The sequence below is a fragment of the Anoplophora glabripennis genome, unplaced genomic scaffold (assembly GCF_000390285.2).
Source record: "Anoplophora glabripennis isolate ALB-LARVAE unplaced genomic scaffold, Agla_2.0 scaffold34, whole genome shotgun sequence".
NCBI lineage: Eukaryota > Metazoa > Arthropoda > Insecta > Coleoptera > Cerambycidae > Anoplophora > Anoplophora glabripennis.
In genome coordinates, this window is record NW_019426074.1 from 1636441 (window position 1) to 1645105 (window position 8665).

Below are 8665 nucleotides of genomic sequence, written 5' to 3' on the forward strand. Positions count from 1 at the left end.
TACTGTTTATGAAATAATTCATGATTTATTGCAACGTTTCAACCCTTAAAAACCACCCTTATTGCAGAAAATGAAGCAAAACATTTTTTTCACATCATAGCATTTATAATGAATCACTGTTTATAATATTACTGATGATTCAATGCAACGTTTCAACCCTTAAAAACAACCCTTAGTGAGGAATTGAAGAATTTTTACCTGCTTCAAAACACTCAACGATACATTACTAAATTCAACGAGATTACTTAAAACCCGAAACTTAAATTATGTAATTAGTGAAAGGGAAAATAAAAATTATTTGTGTATTATACAATTATACTTTATTATCAAAAATTTACATATCATCTAAAGAACTATCACCACTGTTGACTTCCTCCGTTTGGTCCGTGATTGGAGAACAATTTTGGCAAGTGTTCCCAAAACATGTTCCGCATGTCGCATTATAATGTATTACGCCTCGGAAACTATCGGAAATTAAGCCATTTACACGATCCGACAATTTTCACTGAATAATAAAATCGTTTTTTCACGATAACTTTTTTAATTTTTAATATTTTTCATCGCTCCAAAAAGCAATTTGCAGGAAATTGCATGAGCTACAAATCAACCTATATGGTTGAAGGGTCTTGAACTCTTCGTTTTCGAGATTTTTAGGTTTTAAGGGCTCAAAGAAGGTGGCCCTTATACGCAAATGCAAACTAAGAAACGTAATATCTCAGTTAATTTTTGCTCTACAGAAAAATTTAAAGAAAGCAGAAATATTATAAAAAGAAGACCTTTAATTTTGAACTCTTGCATTTTTCACGTATCTTGTTTAGTTTTTCAGTTATTTGGAAAAGAAGGATTTTTTTTAAATAAAATTAATAATTTTTATTATTTCAAACTTTTTTTAAATTTAGGCATTCTAAACCGGTCAAACTTGCAGAGCCTATTATTAGTACCTAAATAAAATCAACTGTACATGGATTACGCTTAGTTTCTATTTTTATGGTTTAGCCATAGATTTTATTGTTGATTTTTTTCTCCGAAAAAATGAGATGACCATTTTATTTTCATCATAACTCCGCGAGTTTTTGAGCTGCGAAATTTTTTTAAAAAGCATTTTAAAGGTCTTTCCAAGCACTTTAAAAAAAGTTATATTCAATTTCTTTGAAAAATTAGTTCTTTCGCCATTATTTTACGGTAAAAGGTTCGATTTTACTTTTCGAAAAATAAACAATCACCTTTAGAGAGTGATAACTCGGTTATTATTATATTATTACATCTACGGTAATCAACAAAAAATTTATCGATTCGTTATTTCAAAAGCTTTATTTTTACTTTATATTGGTTTTTCAGTAAAACGCAAGGTTTTCTAGTTATTTATCAAAAATGGTTGAAAAACATGCACTTTTTAGATGAAAAATCAACATTTCCAATCGCAAATAACTCGGAAAATATTAATTTTCGGAAAAAACGTTATAGAACATTTTTTGCTTATAATTCATCCCTCTATTGATTTTTGTGATTAAAATGGGTGCCTCCATTGCCACCCCCGAGAAGGGGTGGCATTCACCCCCAGGGTGAAAGCACACATCGGCACTATGTAACTTTTGTTTCTTGAGCAATTTTCTACTTACTGTTAAAATTTCACGTCAATCGGTGTATATGTCAAGAATTCGGACTTAAAAACCGTCATATACTGAGCTATATTCCTAGATTTCTGTATTCGTTCATACATGTTCTGAGTAGCAGATTGAATCATGTTAGGAGGTATTGAGATTATCACTCTTGAAATATTTATACTCAGTTCTTCCTGATTATTGTATCGCCTTGTGTATAGCTGATCCTTAAGAAAAAGTCCATGATGGTCAAATCAAGACTTCTCGGCGACCAAGTAACTGGTCCACCAAGTAATGGTATGTAATTCGAATATTTGTGATAAAAACTTAAGTTTACCATTTAATATTGTTTTGCGTTATCTATGTTGTTTTGTTATTTGCTCTTGTTATTGTTATGTACATAATGGTTACTTTGTTAAAAATTATTAAAAATAAGAAATATAAAATTTTATAGAAAGAAATCGAATGTTTCACATGGCTACTTGACTTTTTTATTAATGTTATAATTATATTGAATATCTTGGCTATATTTATTTATGAAGACCCCATATATTATACATGGTTATGAAAATTCAATATGGCATCCATAACAAAAACAAAAGTTACCTAACTACCGCTCAACACACATTTTTTGAGATGTATTAATACTGACAGCAGAAATAATAATAAATAAGTACAACTAAGAAGGAAATAACATAAAATCAATTTCCTTCGAATATTTTTGGAATTATTTGGAAATTTCTAAATTTAAAAATGCATCCATGATCGACATAAAATTCTGCACATTTTTTATCATTTCTGTATCTCTTAAAATAAGAAAGACACCTGTATTGGACCACTAAAAAGTTGTTACCTTGGATTTTTATCGATATCTATCGATATTTCTATAAACAGTAGTACTATTTAAGGTTTTGAGACATCATACAAGATAACATGGCACTTTAAAACAGCTTTAGATACGTAAATGTGCAGCTACATTATATTTAATTATAATGAATAATTTTACGTGTGCATCGCCGAAAGGAAGTAATGATCCTATTTATGTAGTGTGGTCAATTACTGTAATGTAATTTGACATTATCATATCTGCCCATATTTCTCTGCATTCAGCCAGCATAACCGGATGTGCTTAATGGTTTAAAAGTCAATGCTTGCCTCTTCCGTTTCGAACAACTGAAAGTGTCTATCGAACTTGCCAAGCACAACTATATATAAAAAAAAGTATCGATCCTAGCTAAGACGACTCTTCTAAAAGACAAAAAATATTCAGTTGGAAATATCGTAAAGACTGTTTGGTTAAAAACTAATTTTACTTGATAAAAATCAAGCATGCCTTGAACATTGCAAATTTTTCCAAGGCTCGCTTGATTTTTCTATATTGTACAAGCCATCAGCGAAAATATTAGACCCAACTGTATACCTAGGTAGTTTTTAAATATATTGAAAGTAAAATTCTTTGTTTAATGGGTTTAGTTTTAAAAGCTCAGAAGACTTGGTTAAAAGAAGATTTACCCACTAAATATTACACCACTGTATTTTTAAGAAAGCATGCTGTCAGATTATATAAAAATATACAGGCTGTTTAGTAAGAAATAAAAGAAAACAGTTGATATCTTTATAGGTCTCGAATGCTATGTTTCACTGCTTTTTTATGGAAAATTGGATTTCTTGTGCAAAATTAGCTCAAAATTGCGTAACCCTCTACATATTTATATACGTATAATAGAGAAGATAATTTTCAAAAAACATGGCGAGTACTTTTTTTTTCTAATTTCATTGGACGGCTCAGTTTCCTATCGACAACTTTTGATTTTATTAAGTTTGCTTTCTCCTAATAGCTTTTGTATTAATTTTCACAAAATATATACTATCCATATTATAATTACTATTCCTGTCCTGCTAGTAATTCACAATATTCACCGCACGACGGTACAAAACAAATTAAATAGGTATTTGTCCAGGCTGATGACAGTTGGATTAAAACTTGAATTGAAAATTAAATTTCGTTCGCCCGTGATTTATTCGGAAACTTGAGAAATTAAATTTGAATCACCGACAGACACAGACTCAAGTGTTCATTCCAGATACGGCTTTTATATACGTCAATAAATATTTCACATGTCTCTCACCACTTATAAATCATTCAGGATCATCAGAAGCCGATGTGATCTCGTAATTGTCATTTTGAGGGGGATAAAGCAAGATAAGACCAAAACAGTAGTCATTTGCTAAATATGTATAATTGAGAAGAGTGGTGCCTTTCCCAATCAACCAATCTTGGACATTCAAACTTACTGAAGGCAGTTAAGGGAAATCACACGCACCGCAAAAAGATAGTGACATTCGCTCGAATCGAACTAAATGTTGCCTCAATTTCTGGTTAGATCATAACCCAAGGAATAGGGTTATTGCAGGTTTTTTTAACAACATATCTCTTTCTGTTTCTGCTTTTTCACCTGAAGTTTGGAACTTGGAACCTGATATTTGAAGGATCAGAAACGTTCTGTTGTGTTTGCCTATAACATACTTGACACCCTCTATTGGCATTTTTCTTTGAGACTCTGAGATTTGTAGCTAACAAGGACCTAAGTAATTTGAAATATAATTTGATATGTGGTAAAATACCAAATAAATAAAGAGAGAAATTAAAGCTATGCCACAAATAAGTAATATTTTGCCTTGTATTTGACACATTTGTTCTTTTACTGTCTTTAATTTTTATACACAATCCACTTTCAATCGAAATTGAAAACTTGCTCTTTATTGCAATAAAACAATCTGATATTTCAACTTGTTGGAGTCCCTACACACAATGGAATGGTGGTACGGAATTGTATAAATGACAACTTTCGAAGTATATCGAAGCTCTATTGTTAATTGGCCTCTAAGGTCAACTGACCCCACGTCCTTCTATTCTTTATAGAGGATGAAGTATACAAATCGCAGCCATGAAATAGACTACATATGGAAAACCGGATTAGGCAAGTTTGTGCTGAAATTTCGCCTGCAACCTTCCGGAAAGTTATGAACAACAACAGAATTGAAGCGAACTGAGGCATATATTAGGGATGATGGGGGTTTGATAGAACATAATAGTATGCAACTCTTTTGCTTTTGAATTTATTATTAATTTATAAAATGTTTAGAAATGGTAATTTTTATTAAAATACCAGTCATAATTTTGGAATTATTTCGTCGAAACCTTATTTTTTCATAAGATTAATAACAATTTAAATGAGACACAATGTACGTTATACGGTACATTTATTATTTAAAAAAATCAGAAGTTGTTAGTCACAATTATATTTTTGAAATGAAATCATAAGAAACTAGAAAGAAATATATGAATTTATATATTACTTATACATACAGGGTGTCCCACGGTGACGAGACATTAGACATATTTCAGAGACTACTTCGATTTTAACTTTGAAAATTTGGGCAATAGTGATTTCGGCATGCCCTTCTCAACTAAAATAATGGTGGCCACCTAACCCTAAGTTGACGTCTTCTTCGTTATTTTAAATGAAACACACTGTATATTACTGCAATTTTACAATAAAGTTAGAGCAATAAAATTTATAGAAGACATAACTAAAACTCTAAGCTTTTCTGCCATAATTTCAAAATGACTTAATTTTATACAGGGTGGTAGAAATTTAATACCGAATTTAGTCAACTTTAAATCATCTTAACTTATTTTTTTAAAAAAGAACATCCTGTATATTTTTGCGCAACCTGATGAACAATTTAGTTCTCTTTCGAATGGTATAATGGTTCCCTATACCCATATCTTTTGGTTTTTAAGGTACCTATTTATTGTTTTTCGTGCAGTCAACGGATATCGCATAATTTCTTGCGAGGATTGCTGTAAAATTTTTAGTGGAACTTCAAAACAAGCACCTAATTCATCACCATTTATTGATGTCAATTTAATACATACAGTGAATGTTTATTTGAGTATTATTTATTGTTAAAGAATGGAAAAAGTTTATTTATTTAATTCAAATGCTGACTTTCTAAATTTATTATTTATTCATGGAGAGTGTCATGAAATAATAAATAGGACTTGCAGGGTATCTAATGAGAGATATTCTCATTTAACACCAATGAGTAGACACATTTTACGAAGAATATTAAGAAATCAGTTAGAACATGGCCGAATTTCTGCACATAGAATTTTGCAAAGCCGATAACTTTAGATGAAGGTAACATCGTCGATGTTTTGGCATATTTTCATGCTTACCCTGAATCGTCAGTTCATGCTGATGAACAGGATTTAGGCATTTCAGAAACCTCCATCCAAAAGATTTTGAAAACTAATGGTCAGCATCCATCTAAATTCAATTTTCTACCTGCACTTCATCCCGGGGATGCTGAAAAACGAACCCAATTCTGTGAAATGATTTTAACGCAAATACAAGAAGATCCAGAGTTTTTACCTAAGATCATTTGGACAGATGAGTCAAAATTTAGTAAGGAAGGTATTTTTAATAGACACAATCGACACTTTTGGGCAACAGAAAATCCACATGTTATCAGCGAAAGAAATTTTCAACACAAGTTTAGTGTCAACATATTTTGTTTAGTTAAAGACAATCAGGTTAAGTACTTTATTTACGAGTACAATTTAATTACACAAAGATACCTCCATATTTTGAGAACCGTTGTAACAGATTTCTTAGAGGATCTACCCCTAGATCAACTAAGAAGCTGCTGGTATCAGCTAGACGGTGCTCCACCTCATTGTGGAAACGAATTATCTCGCTAATCAAATGTATTGTCTGAAGACAGGTGGATTAGACGTCTAGGACCCTGGGATTGGCCACCAAGCTTTCCAGATCTGTCACCATCAGATTTTTATATCTGGAGTGCAATAAAAGAGAAAGTGTACTCAGCGCCAGTTTATTCCAAAGAAAACCTAGTTGCTAGTATAAAAGAAGCCTTTGAAACTTTACCTGCTGCCCAAATATCCGAAGCTATGACAGATGGGGTAACAAGAAGGATACATAACTGTTTACAAGTAGACGGCGGTCACTTCGAGCAAATTAATTAGATTTCTGAAAATAATAATTATTCGTATTATGTAGTTTAATTCTGTTACCTTATTAATATTAAGTATTTTTAATTTATTCCTACTGATTAGTAGTTAATTTGTGACACTCTCCATGAATAAATAATAAATTTAGAATAAACGTTTTCCACTCTTTAGCAATAAATAACACTCAAATAAACATTCACTGTATGTGTTAAATTGACAACAATAAACTGGTGTTTACTGTTAAATTAGGTGTTTGTTTTGAAGTTCCACTAAAAATTTCACAGCTATCCTTGCAAGAAATTATGCGATATTCGTTGACTGCACGAAAAACAGTAAATACCTAAGAAAGTAGAAGAGATAGGTATAAGGAACCTTTTGAATTAGGCCAAGGGTCGGCAAGTAATTTTAGGTGGGGTCCGGATACTTTTGAAAATTTTTAACGAGGTCCAAAAAGAAATTCATATTATCTATTTACATATTTTAATTTAGACTCAAAAATCTGCTTACTATCCATTAAGAACTCACACACTCACACAATTGTAAAATACTAGAAAAAATGATAAGATTGGCACTTAAACGTAAAAAAACATTTTTTAAATAATTTATTTGAGTAATTTATACTTTCAAAAAATTTTTGGCGGTCCAGTATTTTACCTTCCTCGGTCCGGATCTGGACCGCGGTCCGCCAGTTGCCGACCCTTGAATTAGGCAGTGCTTTTTTATTTTTTTTGAAAAAAATTAAATATATCAAAAACGGTTAACTTTAAGAATAGGAATCTAAACATTTACGTAGAATCCAAAATTGGAATAATATACAGGGTGTTCCATTAACATAACGAAGATGACGTCAATTTCCGGTATAACCGGAAGCGTTAGGTGGACACCATTATTTTTGTTGCCTGAAAACACTATTGCCCAAATTTTCATAATTAAAATCGAAGTAGTCTCTGAAATATGTCTAATGTCTCGTCACTGTGGGACACCCTGTATTTGTATAGGGTGAATCAAAAGCTGGACATTAAATTCGTTTTCATGTTTAGAGGCTGACCAGACGATATGAGAGGTAAATCAGTAGATGTATTTATTATTTAAACTCGTAATTTTTATTTTATTTTCATAGAAAAATAAGTCTAACAAAATAGTAGTTCAATTATGTTCGAAAACTTTCATTTTGGATCTTCAAGAAGAAACTATTTTATGTCGAAAGAAAAAATAATCATTAAATGTTTTGTATCCTGTTCACCAGTCCGTGCTGCTAAACTCATTTAATTCTAAACGCGTCTGCCACAAATTAATGTAATTTACAGATGCGATTGGTGATGCGCACTCATGACAAAACCAGGCGATTAAATTGTATCAAACTAACCATTATGTAATTTATGAGTTGCCGTAAGGATTTAATAGTGTTGACTGAACACCCGCCTACACATTTATGTTTCCTTTGCGTTAATCATCCCCAGCTTTCCACGTATTAATCTCATAACGACGGTGATGAGTTACGTTTTATATTAACCCTTGGCTTCATGGGGAATTTGTACGAACTCATTATTGGTGAAAGAGAATTCTCGTATTAATTTAATCACTCCTGAGATTTGAAAAACAACTAGAATCAATAACTGCATAGAAAAACTTTTTCTGCGAAAACGAGACGTTTAAATTTTTTGCTAGTTTACAATACTTAAATTGTAGACATAACAGTAAAAGCTGTTAATTCTAAATTGGTTGGAAATATGGTTGTTGGTTGCTTTCAAAATATTCCGAGGTTAAAATACGATAATTCCATCCTAATGCACTCTTGTAAAGAGTGAATTAGGATGGAAAAGAATTGATGAATGATATCTACGTCAGAAGCGGTAATGAAGAGTTAAAGAAGATATTCATTTCCTTAACAATTTCGACCACTTGTATATCTCTGTCGTTAAATAAGCTTGAATAAATTTCATGGTTAAGCAGGTATGAAGTAAGTATACATTTTTACAAAGATGGAAACATTATCTTTGTTTTCTAATGATATATATATATA